General features: G+C 42.0%; 2 long non-coding RNA genes across 11 annotated transcripts in view; one reads left to right on the plus strand and one right to left on the minus strand.

Annotated features, from left to right (window-relative positions):
* The window catches only part of LOC148645159 (uncharacterized), a 39,365-nt gene extending 30,769 nt beyond the window's left edge, over positions 1–8,596 (minus strand). The window contains exons 1-8 of one of the 10 annotated variants that reach the window (XR_015928401.1): positions 7,847–7,989; positions 7,637–7,710; positions 7,381–7,433; positions 6,783–6,837; positions 6,568–6,612; positions 6,359–6,430; positions 6,112–6,165; positions 5,288–5,705 (exon numbers count right to left, since the gene is read on the minus strand). This is a non-coding gene — a long non-coding RNA (uncharacterized LOC148645159). Of the gene's footprint in view, positions 1–5,287; positions 5,706–6,111; positions 6,166–6,358; positions 6,431–6,567; positions 6,613–6,763; positions 6,838–7,380; positions 7,434–7,636; positions 7,711–7,846 lie in introns of those variants that run through there. The other 9 variants (XR_015928406.1, XR_015928404.1, XR_015928409.1 and 6 more) reach the window with 9 other exon arrangements.
* LOC148645164 (uncharacterized) lies at positions 3,494–4,677 on the plus strand. The gene is made up of 2 exons (XR_015928424.1): positions 3,494–4,036; positions 4,448–4,677. It is a non-coding gene; the product is annotated as an uncharacterized LOC148645164 (long non-coding RNA).
* Positions 8,597–14,008: the final 5,412 nt, after the last annotated feature.

The raw sequence follows: 14,008 nt of genomic DNA on the forward strand, positions 1-14,008 counted from the left end.
CTACCCTTCTCACGGGTTACCTAGAAAGCCATATGATTGGCTGATCAGCCTCCTTACATTTGGCCAATAGGAATTGAATAGACGCCTCCTCTTATTGACCAATAGAGACAGCTCTTTAGTTTATGAACAACTGACCAATAAGAAAACAGGTGCTTTCGCCACCCAGCAGACAATCGAGCGGCTCTCCGGCTTCTGAGCTTTGTCCAATAAAAACACCTTACCTCTTCCGTCAAGAAGCGGATGTGGAAAAAAATAAGCAACAGTATTACTACCCCAGAGCCTGATCTCTCATTAAGCACGTCTGCGTCTACTCATGACTGATAAAGAACCTGGAAGTCCAGGCTGTTACAGGAAGAAACCTGTAAGTGGTGCTCTTCCATCTTACCCCCTGCTGTCAGAGGTTCAATCGTTTGGATGACTTGTTTAGGCAAGGTCCATAACGTATTAAATATAGGGATTTTAACCCCTGAGTCCTGGGTAAATTCCTGTCTAGACAAACAACCTGGGGTTCTTAATGGTTCCCATTCACTTAATTTCTCATTTTTCTACCTAGTCGAGGGTATATTGGCACATCTCATCAGATACTGCTGCATTTCGATGACAGATAAACTCAGTTCCTGCCAATAGGTCCTTTCTGTAGGTGGTGCTTCAGTTTTGTGCAGTAGTGAAATGATAATGGGATAAAACCCTTTCAATTATGAAGATTAGACTATTAGGTTCTGAAACGTTAATACATTCCTGCATGTGAAGTGACATGAAATCCCCTGCATTCTGCTTTGGTTAAATTACCAAGTCATTACAGGTGGGTAGCTACATCAGCATCTGTAGGCTGCAAAGGAACAAGTTATAGGTTTATTGCATGCTGAAAAGACTCCACAGCCAAAATGTTATTTCTTAACATGAAATAAACCTATTACTTGTTCCCAAATAATTACATGCCTTCCTCCAGCTCCACAAAGCTGAATGTGAAGACATTAAGCAAAATATCTATGGATGTACAGCAACTCTGCCATGTATCACACAGCAGATACATCAAATAAGTAACTAGAATACATGCATGCATGCTATCATTGCACTTCAGTAGCACAGCTGTACATGCTCTAGATTAAGCCAAGACTCTTAACCTTGCTTTTGGGGAGCCTGAGCACAATAGGTGCTACACGTGAGTATTGGATTACTTAGGGACCTGGAGTAATTGCCCAAGTGATGTAAAATTATGAAAGGGTTGCAACAAAAACTAGAAGAATTTAAGTGAGCAATCTAGATTACAGAATGGCATATTTGCCACTCAGTGCTCCTGAGGAGATAGGACGTGACTCATGACCACCTTCATTGGTGGCTTTCAGGATGAGATCTGGAGATCCTGCCTTCAGTCCAGCCTTCTGCAGAAAGGGAACCTTTAAAAGTTGAAGGGTCCCAGCCAGGCTCATGGCAGGATCCTTACACATTGAGGAAGGCCAGTTAAGCTACTCCACACCTTTGGAGAAAGAAGCTGGCATAACCATCTCGTTTACTACAAGGTGGGATTTGTCTCCAAGAACAAATAGTACCTTCCCCTCATTAGCCATGTTAAGAAACATTTACCACCAGGTGGCCCTGTTGCACAAGAAAAGCTGCCCCTGTAGGTACCATGATCAAGTACTGTGCTACCACTGATCTTCAGTTGTCAAAGCAGAGATTCAGTAGGACCATGGCACTGGAGGACAGTTCACTGAAATTAATGACTGTACAGAAGACTCCTGGTGACACCTTCACTTTATTTTACAGACAATACAGTTGTTACAAGATCAGGGTCAAGGACATGGCAGAAGGGTAGAGGATCAGCATACAGACCAGCTTTGCTCCACATCACAGATGCCATATTGAGGACACTAAATTCCTGGTGGAGAGCGGGTGCCAGTCTATTCCCCCTCCTCATGATCAACAGGGAACCAGGCAGGAGAAAAAGGTACAGTGCACCTCCATTTCTTGAAGGAAAGTAGCTACATGACCAATTCCCCATACTACATGCAGTGGGCTCTCAGGATGAGACATCACCATTACACACTTGTCAAGTTAAGATATTGAGGTGAGGAAGCTCACTGTAGCACAAAAAGGCTGGGGTGGTAGACTGATGCTTTTATTCAAGGTACCTTCAATTTCAACAGCTGAGCCATGTACAGCAGTGCCCTACCTGGGATGTCAGCACAGGGATCTCTCCCCACTGCCTGTGCAGCAGTGTCAAGCTGGGTTTGCAACTGGGCTCTTCCTGGTATACCACTTTCCTCAGGACCCCACAAACCTAGCCCATTGGAAAGGAGCTCTTGTAGAATCTCATCTTTGCTGCAACAACATACAGAATGATCAGTTAGCTTCAGTAACAGTGTTCGAATTAATTTGTCCAAGCCATTTGACCAAACAAAGAAATATACAGCTCACAATTAACAATTCTCATTTTCTCTCCAATTCAAAGCCCACACTAAACATTTTCTGCTCAAGCTTCACTTTTATAGGTCTCCTCATAGATTAAATGGGCGTGGCTAATTCCATAGGAACCAATCGCAAAAGCCCTACAATCCTCATGTAGAATGCCCAGGTGTGTCCAGCTCAATAGTGCACACCTGTTTCCAGATCACTGCCTGCTCAGAAGCCATCTTGGCTCAGAAAAGCACCATAGCCTGGGCTTGAGCCAAAATGTCAGGTTCCTACAGAAGCCTTGCTTGCCTGTTGTGACAGGAATGGTGTTCTCAGCTGATGGATCGCAAAGGAGAATGAAATGAGAAATGAGGTTGCATTGAGGTTGAGAAATTTGAATTCAACTGAATGTATTATGTGCTTCAGTACAGTGCATTAGTGTTGACAATTATGCTAATGGCTTAAATAAAATCAGTTGTTGTAAAACAGTGTGAACTACTTTGATATGAACCAAGGGAAAAGATGTCATGGGGAAGTGTATTTAAAAGTTCTTTACACCAGGAGTTGTAGGAGAATGGCACAGGTGATCCAGCCATTTTGTAGAGACCGGCAGCCTGTCTTCTTTCGAGCAATGGCTGCATGAGATTATCAAATCAATCTAATACAGGTAACCAAAAGGGCTACATGGATTGAATACTGTCCTCTCATTTGAGTTTTCTCATGTTCTTGTAACTTCATAAATGAACACATCAGCAGAATGTCTAATAAGAAGTACAAAGGTAGTAAGTTATTGATGAAAACATCTGACTTCTTGATGTATCCTTAAGATAGATCAGGTTATAGAACAGTAAGTGTCCTGCAAAGAACTTTAGACCCCATAGCTCCACTACATATTTCTAAATTCTTTCATTCACATTCCTGTGGCTCTCAAATACTAAGGATTAAATGTGTAAACTGTGATTACTCAGATGGCCATGAAAAAAAGGATTTTGAAACTTGTAACACATAAGGGGTTTTTGTAAACATGCTCGATTTCGTCCACATGTTTTTATGTGGAGCCACGGAAAAAGCTACCTGGCCCGTCAGTCTGTAGCCACGCCCACTCGAATGACATCTGTCGCAGGCCACGCCCCTCGCACCTGTGCGCCAGGTTCTGCTGGAGAGAGCGGAGCTGAGTGAGTTTGTTCCGCGTCTTTTGTGATTCTTTTTTTATTTTTCTTTTATTTGAACGTAGATAAAATTAAAATAAATTATATAGTCTAAGCTTCGCAGGAGAAAGGGGTAAAACACGTATTTTCGTTGGGAGCTAAGTAGCATGTTTTAATTTAAGCTTTCTCTTTTACACTGCTGCATTGGCAGAACGAGAACGCCGCGTTCCGTCTGTTCCTTTATCTTAATGTTTTATTTTATCAAACACTTCTTGAACTTTGTGCATTTATCCGAACCGAAAACAGCCTACCTATAATTGTGAAGTTTTTAATCTTTGAAACATTTATGTTCTTATATTGCTGGTAAAAAATTAGCTTCCAACCGATACTTTTCTGTGTCAATGGTCTTTAAATTCTAAATTCTGCTTTTTTTGTGTTTTAGTTAAGTGTTTTCGGGGAGGACATGAGTCGCACTAAATCATGGAAGTATAAACGTAAGTATAATCATTTTATTCATTTCTCTACACGAGAAACCCTTGGTTTTCATTATCTTTAATTGCTCGTTTAAATACATGTTCTTGTGTTTCCAGTTTGGTGTCTTCGAACAGGACACGCTTGACTCAGCTGCTTGGATTATCTATTTAAGTGAAAACCTTTTTATTCGTTTAGACGTATCGTTTTAAAGTACAGTTTATACTGTACCTCCCGAAAATTGAAACGAACATAAACTAAGACTTGCATTAATCACGTGTTATCTAAGTTGTTTCAGAAAAATAATATGTAATCTATGTGGAAATCCTAACAAATAAATTAGAATGTGGTAGTTTCTATCTAATCGAGACACTGTTATTATACCACTTGATATAATAATGTAAGCACAGCTAATACTGATTTCTGTTTTGTAGGAAATGCAACGAAGGTCCAGTCTTCATTCCGGTCGACAGAAGCCTCGGAGAAACAGTAACGTCCTGTTTGTTTCTGTGTTTTTCATTGTAGTAGCGTGCAAATGTTTTCTTACTCTTTTGACACTTTGTAATTGAAATGCATGTCCATTTTCACTTCGAAGCTTCTGCATCCGACGTATTGTAATGCTTTGTTTTGTATGCCATTTTCGCTCAATAAATGGTTGATTGAACCTTGATTTTGTTCTTTCATTTTTTTGTGCAGAGTTCTGTACCCGCTTGGCCCTGAAAATCCCCGATGGTGGTGAGTTTTTTGGCGGAGAGATTTTGGTAACAGTTTGTGGCCGCAAGGGGGCCCCCTATCGCTTTTTGACTTGAAAAGGTCAAAGGCTACCCCCTTTTTAAGCGTGTCCAGATTTTCCCGCCAAAAAACTTAGTATCTGGGGTTTCTCTCGGGGTGTGGTAGCAATCAAGCCGAGCCTCGCCCACCCCCCCTCATTGGAGAGGGGTAGGCGGGGGCTGGCTGATTGACTGCAGCTCTAGCCAGGCCCACTCGCTCCCGGCAGGAGAGGATGGCAGGTTGGTGGTGGCTTTGGTCCCTGCAGAGAGGCAGGTCTCCTGGGGTGTGGACTTAGAAAGCTGTGACTGATGGGCTGAGTCCGCCTCCAGCCTGCCTTCCCCTCCCCCCACGCTCCCTCCTAGGGACCCTATTCCCCCCCAGACTATCTAAAAAGGCGGGCGTCTTCGCACTTTTCCAGGTCAGTGCGATGGGGTGTCGCCTTGCGGTGCGTGGCGCACGCTGCAAGACAGCCCTTCACACCTTCGAAAATACAGGACAATGCAGACAATGAAATGAGTTTTTATTGCAGAATTCACAGCACATACAATAGCAGCAGTCAACAGAAAACATGCAGGTCAAGAATAAAATACAGCACTGAATCGGGACATTACAGATCAAGTCACTGGTAACAAAAATAAAATACAAGAAAAGCACACATTGTCAATCAATTGCCGGAGATCGTCGGAGCGCCGAAAACCAGGAGCCGCAGCACATACAATAGCAACAGTCAACATGAAACATGCAGGTTAACAATAATATATATCGGTATACAAAGGGTACACTACAGTTCAAGCCACGGGTATCAAAATAAAGTTCAAGAAAAAGCACACATTGTCAAGAAGAACCTGCCAACGCTCCTCGAGTTGCTGGAGTGGATCGGAAAAGAGATTGTCGGAGCGCAAAGCAGCAGGAACCGCAGAACTGAAGGAAAAAGAAAAAGGATCAAGTTAACAAGATATCGGACTTGCAGAATCGATTAACTAAGTTCTGAAGTCTATACACTTTACAAATAAGATGCCTGAATTAAGAAACATACAAACACGCTCAAATTCAACAAGAAACCAATAGGTAACAACATGAGAAATCACAGATACATCCCAGTCCCACTACTCCAATATCTAGAAAGTAGCTTCAGCCTATCATGAATAAAAGAATCCATAAAAAAACAGCGCTTTTGTATTTCCTATTTGTATTCAGCAAGAGCACAGCTAAACGAAAAGTGATAACTTTAAAATAAAACCGTTCTGGTGTTAAAAAGCTGTGAAATACGAGTCGTCTTTAATACACAAATATAAACAGTATAGCAGAAGATAAGGATAAAACTTACCTCGGAAAAAAACACTTTCTAACTGGAGGCCGGTTTTTGAAATCCCTTTGCCAACTGGAGAAACAAGAAAACATACGAGTTAGTACATTTAATCTTTTCTAAGATATTATAGCCCGATTCCGAAAGGCGGGGATACTAAATTAGATACAGTTACTAACTTTATACAGAAAATAACTGAAGATGAATTACAGCTTTTTTGTTAAAGGAAATAGTACTAGATATACCATGTCTTTAAAAACATACTTACATGAAAGGCTGAATGCAGACTTTTGAAACTTCGAGAGCACGCTCAAACAGACGGGACACTCATTTCGGCGTCCTAAAACACAAATTCAACAGAAACAAATGCAATTAACAAAAGTTTCAACAACAATACATTTTGTCTAACTTTCCTCAAAGTAAAATTTTAGTTTTTGCATTTAAAATAAGAAAAGTAGAATTAAAACGCAAACGCACCTCACGCCGCAGAAACTCATCCCGCCGCCATCTTGCCGGGCGCACCTGTGAAATCAAGAGTTCTTATTTCACAATGCACAGCAAATACAATAGCAGCAGTCTACAGGAAACACTCAGGTTAAGAATAAGGCAAATCGGTATACAAAGGGTACACTACAGCCACGGGTATCAAAATAAAGTTCAAGGAAAAGCACACATTGTCAAGAAGAACTTGCCAAAGCAAGACGAGTTGCTGGAGTGGATTGGAAAGGAGATCGTCGGAGCGCAGAACTGAAGGCAAAAGAAAAAGGATCAAGTCAACAAGATTTGCAGAATCGATTCACTTGAAGTTCTGAAGTCTATTAACTTTTTTTTAACAAACTGCCCCAATAAAGAAATATACAAACATGCTAAAATGCTCTAACAAGCCACTAGGTAACTTTTAGTGTGGATCTCAGATACAACCCAGTCCCACTACTCCATTTAAAAAAAAATACGTTCAGCCTTACGGAAGAACCATTTTTGAAATTCTACTTCTAAATTTAAATCAAGCACCACTCATAGCGTTTATCATATTCGATTTAACTCCACGCATTGAAAACCTTCTTGCAAATATGTTGGTATTATCCGTCTTTACCCAATGGATTCAATAGATAAATAAAAGAACCAGCGCCGTAGAGTTTCAATTTCGATTAAACAAAAGCACAAGGAAAGGAGCAGAAGTTATATAGTCAGTATAAACCCGTTCTGGCGTTAAAACGTCGGGAAATACGTGTTGCCTCGTCGAGTTGCACGAATTCCAACAGTAGAGTGCAAGGGAGAAATAGAACTTACCTTGGAAAAACACTTTCATAACTGGAGGTTCGTTCTTGACATGTTTTTCTCACCTGGAGAAATAAAAAAAACATACGAATGATTAAATTAAACCTTTACAATGTTTTATTATTTCGGAGCGGAAAGCGTTATTATAGCCCGAATCCGACAAGCGGAGATTTCACAGCTACCAACTTTAGAAAGCAAATGTTTGAAGGTTAACTACAGCCTTTTTTCGATAAAATAAACAGACCTTATCTTGTAAAAACATACTTACACGAAAGATAGTATGGGACCGCAGACTTCTAAAACTTCGAGAGCACGCTCAAACAGAACATTCATTTCAGCGTCCTAAAACACAAATTAAACAGGAAAAAATTAAATTAACAAAAGTTGCAACAACAGTTCATTTTGTCCAACTTTCCAAAGTGAAAATTGAGTTTTTGTATTTTAAATTAAGAAAATTAGAAATAAAACGCAAACGCACCTCACGCAGCAGAAACTCACCCCGCCGCCATCTTGCCGGGCGCACCTGTGGAACAGGTGGACGGGGCGTGTCCGCTGAGGAAGGTCACTCTGGGGGCGGGCTCGGCTCTTGAATGACAGCTGTACACTCGGATATAAGGGCTCAACACTCACGCTATGAAGATAAATAGAAACTTGAACTCACCAAATCATACATAAAGTATATAACGGCTAAGGATTTTCAGACAACCGAATACAGTGACATTCTCCTACAAAGCTGTGCGCTGGATTCATTTAGCTTGCGGCCGGTTGATCGAATCAAGAGAAATGTGCTGTAGAGAGACCCCTGTCGCTCCTAGTCAGGACTGCAGCTCTCTTTCACTGCTAGTGCCACACCTATCCTGCAGGTGTCTCAGTGGTATAAGGGGCTGCTTTTTCGAATTGAATTCCGATCTATGCATTTATAAAGGTCTTAAACCCCCCATTTGCCCTGTTTTGGAAGGCCCCGAAAATGGAGCCCCCCAAAACGGCCGGCGTGGTAGAGAACAGCCCCTTCTACAAACTCACCCCGACAGCATGAGAGCTTCACCCGGGGATTAGGTCTCAGACTGACGGGGAGGCTCGGGGCTCGACTTCAAGTCACAAGACTCTCCGGGAGTCGATCTGTTCTCTGAACTTTAGAAGTGTCCGATGGTTCAGCCCGCGGAGCCACCAGGCCGGCCACGCAAAATATCGGCCATGTACATCTCTTATTCAGACTAAAGCCAAGTCACAGTCCCGAGACGAAGCGGTTCGCCTGTTTACTCTCATTTCAAGCAATAAAGCTACTGAATAGCCTTTGTAAAGCGCTTTTCTTTTTTCTTTGCGACTGGACATGACTTGTTCATCTTTTCGAATGACAAATAAAGCAAAATGTGCAGTAGAGTTGAGGGAGCCTGTATGTCATGTATTTCGAGTGTCAGACGTGAAGTCTGAGAAGTAAAAATGTTGATGTTTCTTATTTTTTAAAACAAAATTCTAAAGACAACTTTAAAAAAATTTACACGAACGATTCAGTTAATCTGAGTGTTTTATACCCCAGCTGGTGTCTGGGCAGAGAATCACTTCAGTTCCTTTATACCAGTGCGTCTCACTGCGTACCGCTCGACACGATTCCACACAGAAGTTCAGTACTTAAGAATAAAGTTTTAAAAATCAGAAGCGACGCATGTGAATAGAATGTGAACTGGTGTAGCCTGGAAAACAGAACAGTGACGAGGATGGGATGACTGGTTTTGCAATCAATGGGGAAACACGTCGCTCCTTATGATTAGTATTAGAGAAGGTGTCATGTAATATACTGGGTATTACACCGGGGTAAAGTTAGCTCGAAGTTCGAAAACGATTTTGGCACGCCTGTAGCGCTTTCACGAAACCTCTTAGAGTTGCGAGAATGCTTGTTTTGTGTATAAAATACATTGTGGATGCTTTCTCAGCCTTTACTTTTTCGATTTTATGACATTTTTTTGACCATGCACGAATATTCTTTTGTCCATATCTTCGCAATGGAAGCACAGAACGCCGTCAAACCAAATGCATTTTAAAGACCACGACTTGTGGATATTTCCACAGCCTTTACATCAAACTATCAGTGAGCTAATTATCTTTTTTTAAACCTCCGGTTTTTCATCGATGCGTAATTACGCACGAACTGGAACCCGGGGGACCGCTGTGTGCACACGTTCACAACGCGAGAAATACTGTTCAATACGGCTTCATGCGAAAAACCCGTATATGACCATAGGAAGCAGAACAGCGCAGTCTCCCATTACCCAGACTGTAAGCACGGGAATAAAGCTTTGTTTGATTTCTGAAACCCTTCCTTTACGCCCTGTTTTCATTCAGGTAAGGGTCAACTATATTCACAATACTACTGACAGCAGGAAGATTAAAATATTCTTTTCTCAGCAGCTTATTAAAAACAGCTCCCATGATGTTCAAACCGATTTTTTACACAGAACACTGACACAGCTTTGCATTCTGAATCTCTTTTTCTCATGCTTTTATTTAATATGGCACAATGCACTGGGATAGGGGTATTCTGTTCACAAACCAATAGCATTTAAACCACAGCACCCACAATGCAGCAAGTGTTTTGCACACTAAGCAGGTCCTCTGACTTTTCCCAGCTTTGTTTTGGGTTGTGGAACCTTTCTTTATATTTTTTAGGATTTTCTGAAGATAACACTACAGGTAATACACTGGGATAGGTGGGTCATCTTCATGGGTCAATAGCATTTCAAATACAGCACCCACACTGTTGAAACCAAGTGTTTTACACACCAGACAGGCCCCCTAACTTTATATAACCTTGCTGTGGCTGTGGCCCCTTTCTTTAATTTTTTATGATTTTTTGAAGATAACACTACAGGTAATACACTGGGACAGGTGGGTCGTCTTCATGGCTCAATAGCATTTCAAATACAGCACCCACTCTGCTGAAACCAAGTGTTTTACACACCAGACAGGCCCCCGGACCTCGTACAACCTTGCTGTGGCTGTGGCCCCTTTCTTTAATTTTTTATGATTTTTTGATGATAACACTACAGGTAATACACTGGGACAGGTGGGTCATCTTCATGGGTCAATAGCATTTCAAATACAGCACCCACACTGTTGAAACCAAGTGTTTTACACACCAGACAGGCCCCCTAACTTTATATAACCTTGCTGTGGCTGTGGCCCCTTTCTTTAATTTTTTATGATTTTTTGAAGATAACACTACAGGTAATACACTGGGACAGGTGGGTCGTCTTCATGGCTCAATAGCATTTCAAATACAGCACCCACTCTGCTGAAACCAAGTGTTTTACACACCAGACAGGCCCCCGGACCTCGTAAAACCTTGCTGTGGCTGTGGCCCCTTTCTTTAATTTTTTATGATTTTTTGATGATAACACTACAGGTAATACACTGGGACAGGTGGGTCATCTTCATGGCTCAATAGCATTTCAAATACAGCACCCACACTGCTGAAACCAAGTGTTTTACACACCAGACAGGCCCCAGAACCTTGTACAACCTTGCTGTGGCTGTGGCCCCTTTCTTTATTTTTTTATGATTTTCTGAAGATAACACTACAGGTAACACAGTGCGATAGGTGGGTAGTCTTCATGGCTCAATAGCATTTCAAATACAACAACCACACTGCTGAAACCAAGTGTTTTACACACCACACAGGTCCCCTAACCTTATACAACCTTTCTGTGGTTGTGGCCCCTTTATTTATTTTTTTAATAAGAATTTTAGTTTTTCAATATGGCACCATTAGACAGGCGGTACATGGGGATTGGGGGGTGCTATTCATGAGTCAATAGCTCTTCAAGCACAACAGCCACAGTGCTGCAACCAGGTGTTTTACACCAGACATTTCCCCTAACCTTATACAACCTCGCTTTGAGTTGTGGAACATTTCTTTATTTTTTAATGTTTTTTTTGACTGTAATCAAGTGTTGTGCTCACTAGGCAGGCCTCCTGACCTTTCACAGTCATGCTTTGTTGTGTGCAACTTTAATTATCTTTTTAGGATTTTTTGAACATGGCAACTTCCACCGAGACGGGTGGGGGGTGTGGGGGTGCTCTTCAATAGTTTTTTCATCTATACACACAAACGGATGTAACCAAGACACTCAGAACCTGTCACGCAGGGGCTGACTGCTGAGGATAGGGATCCAATGCGGTGCCCTTGGTAGGGTTGGCGCGAGACGCAGGCGTAGTCGGAGTAAACAGGCAGGGGCCCGAGTCCGGGAAGGCGTAGAAGTTGCGTCGGTAGGCAGAGGCGTAAATGAAGAGACAGGCTGGGGTCAGGATCCGAGAAAGCGTAAAACAGGCGAAGGTACAAAATCGAGTGGCTAAAGCAGTTGTCGGAAAAGCGGGGTCGAGGTCCAGGGGAGAAGTCATAGTAAGGCAAAAGCGTAGTTAGTAGGTAAGCTCCAGGAGAGAATCTCAATCGTGAGCAATGACCGGGGGACAGATGAGGGTTTAAGTAGAGGACTGATTGACATGTGCACGTTTGGTATGGGGAGAGCTCGAGGGAATGCAGGAGCGCTTGCCTGCGTGAGGGAGATTCATGACAGAACCAACAGAATCAACCTGAACTCATAGAAAAACAAGAATGCCCCCGAGACACCTGAATCCCCCTCCTGGACCACTCTGGTATCAACACCCCCAAACCCATCCATACCAGCTAACAAGATTCAGAATCGGTGCAACCCTCCAACCTGGACCAAGAGCAGGATGGGACAAGAACCTGCACCACACTACGTACACAGGTTTGTATTTTTGGCTGAAGATGAAAATGTCTAACATAGATTGTTTTGGTTCTAGCAAACAATAAAAATAGTTGTTAAAATCCAAACACACATAATGAGATCACTCTCTGTCAGTATGTGTAACATTCTGGGTCTGGGCTCCTCTGTATTTGGGCTAAAGAGAGTTCAACAACATTTATTAAATGCACTGACATCATAATCTGACAAGATCCATTGTTTAGGGGAGACTTGACCACCCACTGTCCCCCTGGTATCGTGAAGCTCATTGTCCTTTAGCTTTCCAAAACCAGAATCACTTGGGACTCCGGGGGGATCGGTGTATGCAAAATATGAATTCCTTATGCAAGAAATTGTATATGGTCAATATAGCGATCATATCTTATCAGCAGATGGTAATCTCCAAGGAACAAGTAATAGGTTTATTCCACGCTGAAAAATGATCAAATGATTGATGAACCCAAGGGATTTGAAAGAAATGTTAAACAACTCAAAGCGAGGTTGTATAAGGTTAGGGGAGCTGTCTGGTGTGTAAAACACCTGGTTGCAGCACTGTGGCTGTTGTGCTTGAAGAGCTATTGACTCGTGAAGAGCACAATGTACTATCCCCATGTACCGCCTGTCTAATGGTGCCATATTGAAAAACTCATAAAAAAATAAAGAAAGGGGCCACAACCACAGCAAGGTTGTATAAGGTTCTGGGGGCTGTCTGGTGTGTAAAACACCTGGTTTCAGCAGTGTGGGTGCTGTATTTGAAATGCTATTGAGCCATGAAGACGACCCACCTGTCCCAGTGTATTACCTGTAGTGTTATCTTCAGAAAATCATAAAAAATTAAAGAAAGGGGCCACAGCCACAGCAAGGTTATATAAAGTTAGGGGGCCTGTCTGGTGTGTAAAACACTTGGTTTCAGCAGAGTGGGTGCTGTATTTGAAATGCTATTGAGCCATGAAGACGACCCACCCGTCCCAGTGTATTACCTGTAGTGTTATCTTCAGAAAATCATAAAAAAATAAAGGTTCCATAACCCAAAACAAAGCTGGGAATAGTCAGATGACCTGCTTAGTGTGCAAAACACTTACCTGCAGCATTGTGGGTGCTGTGGTTTAAATGCTATTGGTTTGTGAACCAGTGCATTGTGCCACATTAAATAAAAGCAAGAGAAAAAGAGATTCAGAACACAAAGCTGTCAGTGTTCTGTGTAAAAAATCGGTTTGAACATCATGGGAGCTGTTTTTATTAAGCTGCTGAGAAAATAATATTTTAATCTTCCTGCTGTCAGTAGTATTGTGAATATAGTTGACCCTTACCTGAATGAAAACAGGGCGTAAAGGAAGGGTTTCAGAAATCAAACAAAGCTTTATTCCCGTGCTTACAGTCTGGGTAATGGGAGACTGCGCTGTTCTGCTTCCTATGGTCATATACGGGTTTTTCGCATGAAGCCGTATTGAACAGTATTTCTCGCGTTGTGAACGTGTGCACACAGCGGTCCCCCGGGTTCCAGTTCGTGCGTAATTACGCATCGATGAAAAACCGGAGGTTTAAAAAAAGATAATTAGCTCACCGATAGATTGATGTAAAGGCTGTGGAAATATCCACAAGTCGTGGTCTTTAAAATGCTTTTGGTTTGAAGGCGTTCTGTGCTTCCATTGCGGAGATATGGACAAAAGCATATTCGTGCTTGGTCAAAAAAATGTCATAAAAACGAAAAAGTAAAGGCTGAGAAAGCATCCACAATGTATTTTATACACAAAGCAAGTGTTTTTGTAACTCTAAGAGATTTCGTGAAAGCGCTACAGGCGTGCCAAAATCGTTTTCGAACTTCAAGCTAACTTTACCCCGGTAAAATACCGCACATTCTCTTACCTCCCTATTTG

Source organism: Lepisosteus platostomus, chromosome 19, assembly GCF_059453375.1.
Source record: "Lepisosteus platostomus isolate fLepPlt1 chromosome 19, fLepPlt1.hap1, whole genome shotgun sequence".
In the NCBI taxonomy this organism is placed as follows: Eukaryota; Metazoa; Chordata; class Actinopteri; order Semionotiformes; family Lepisosteidae; genus Lepisosteus; species Lepisosteus platostomus.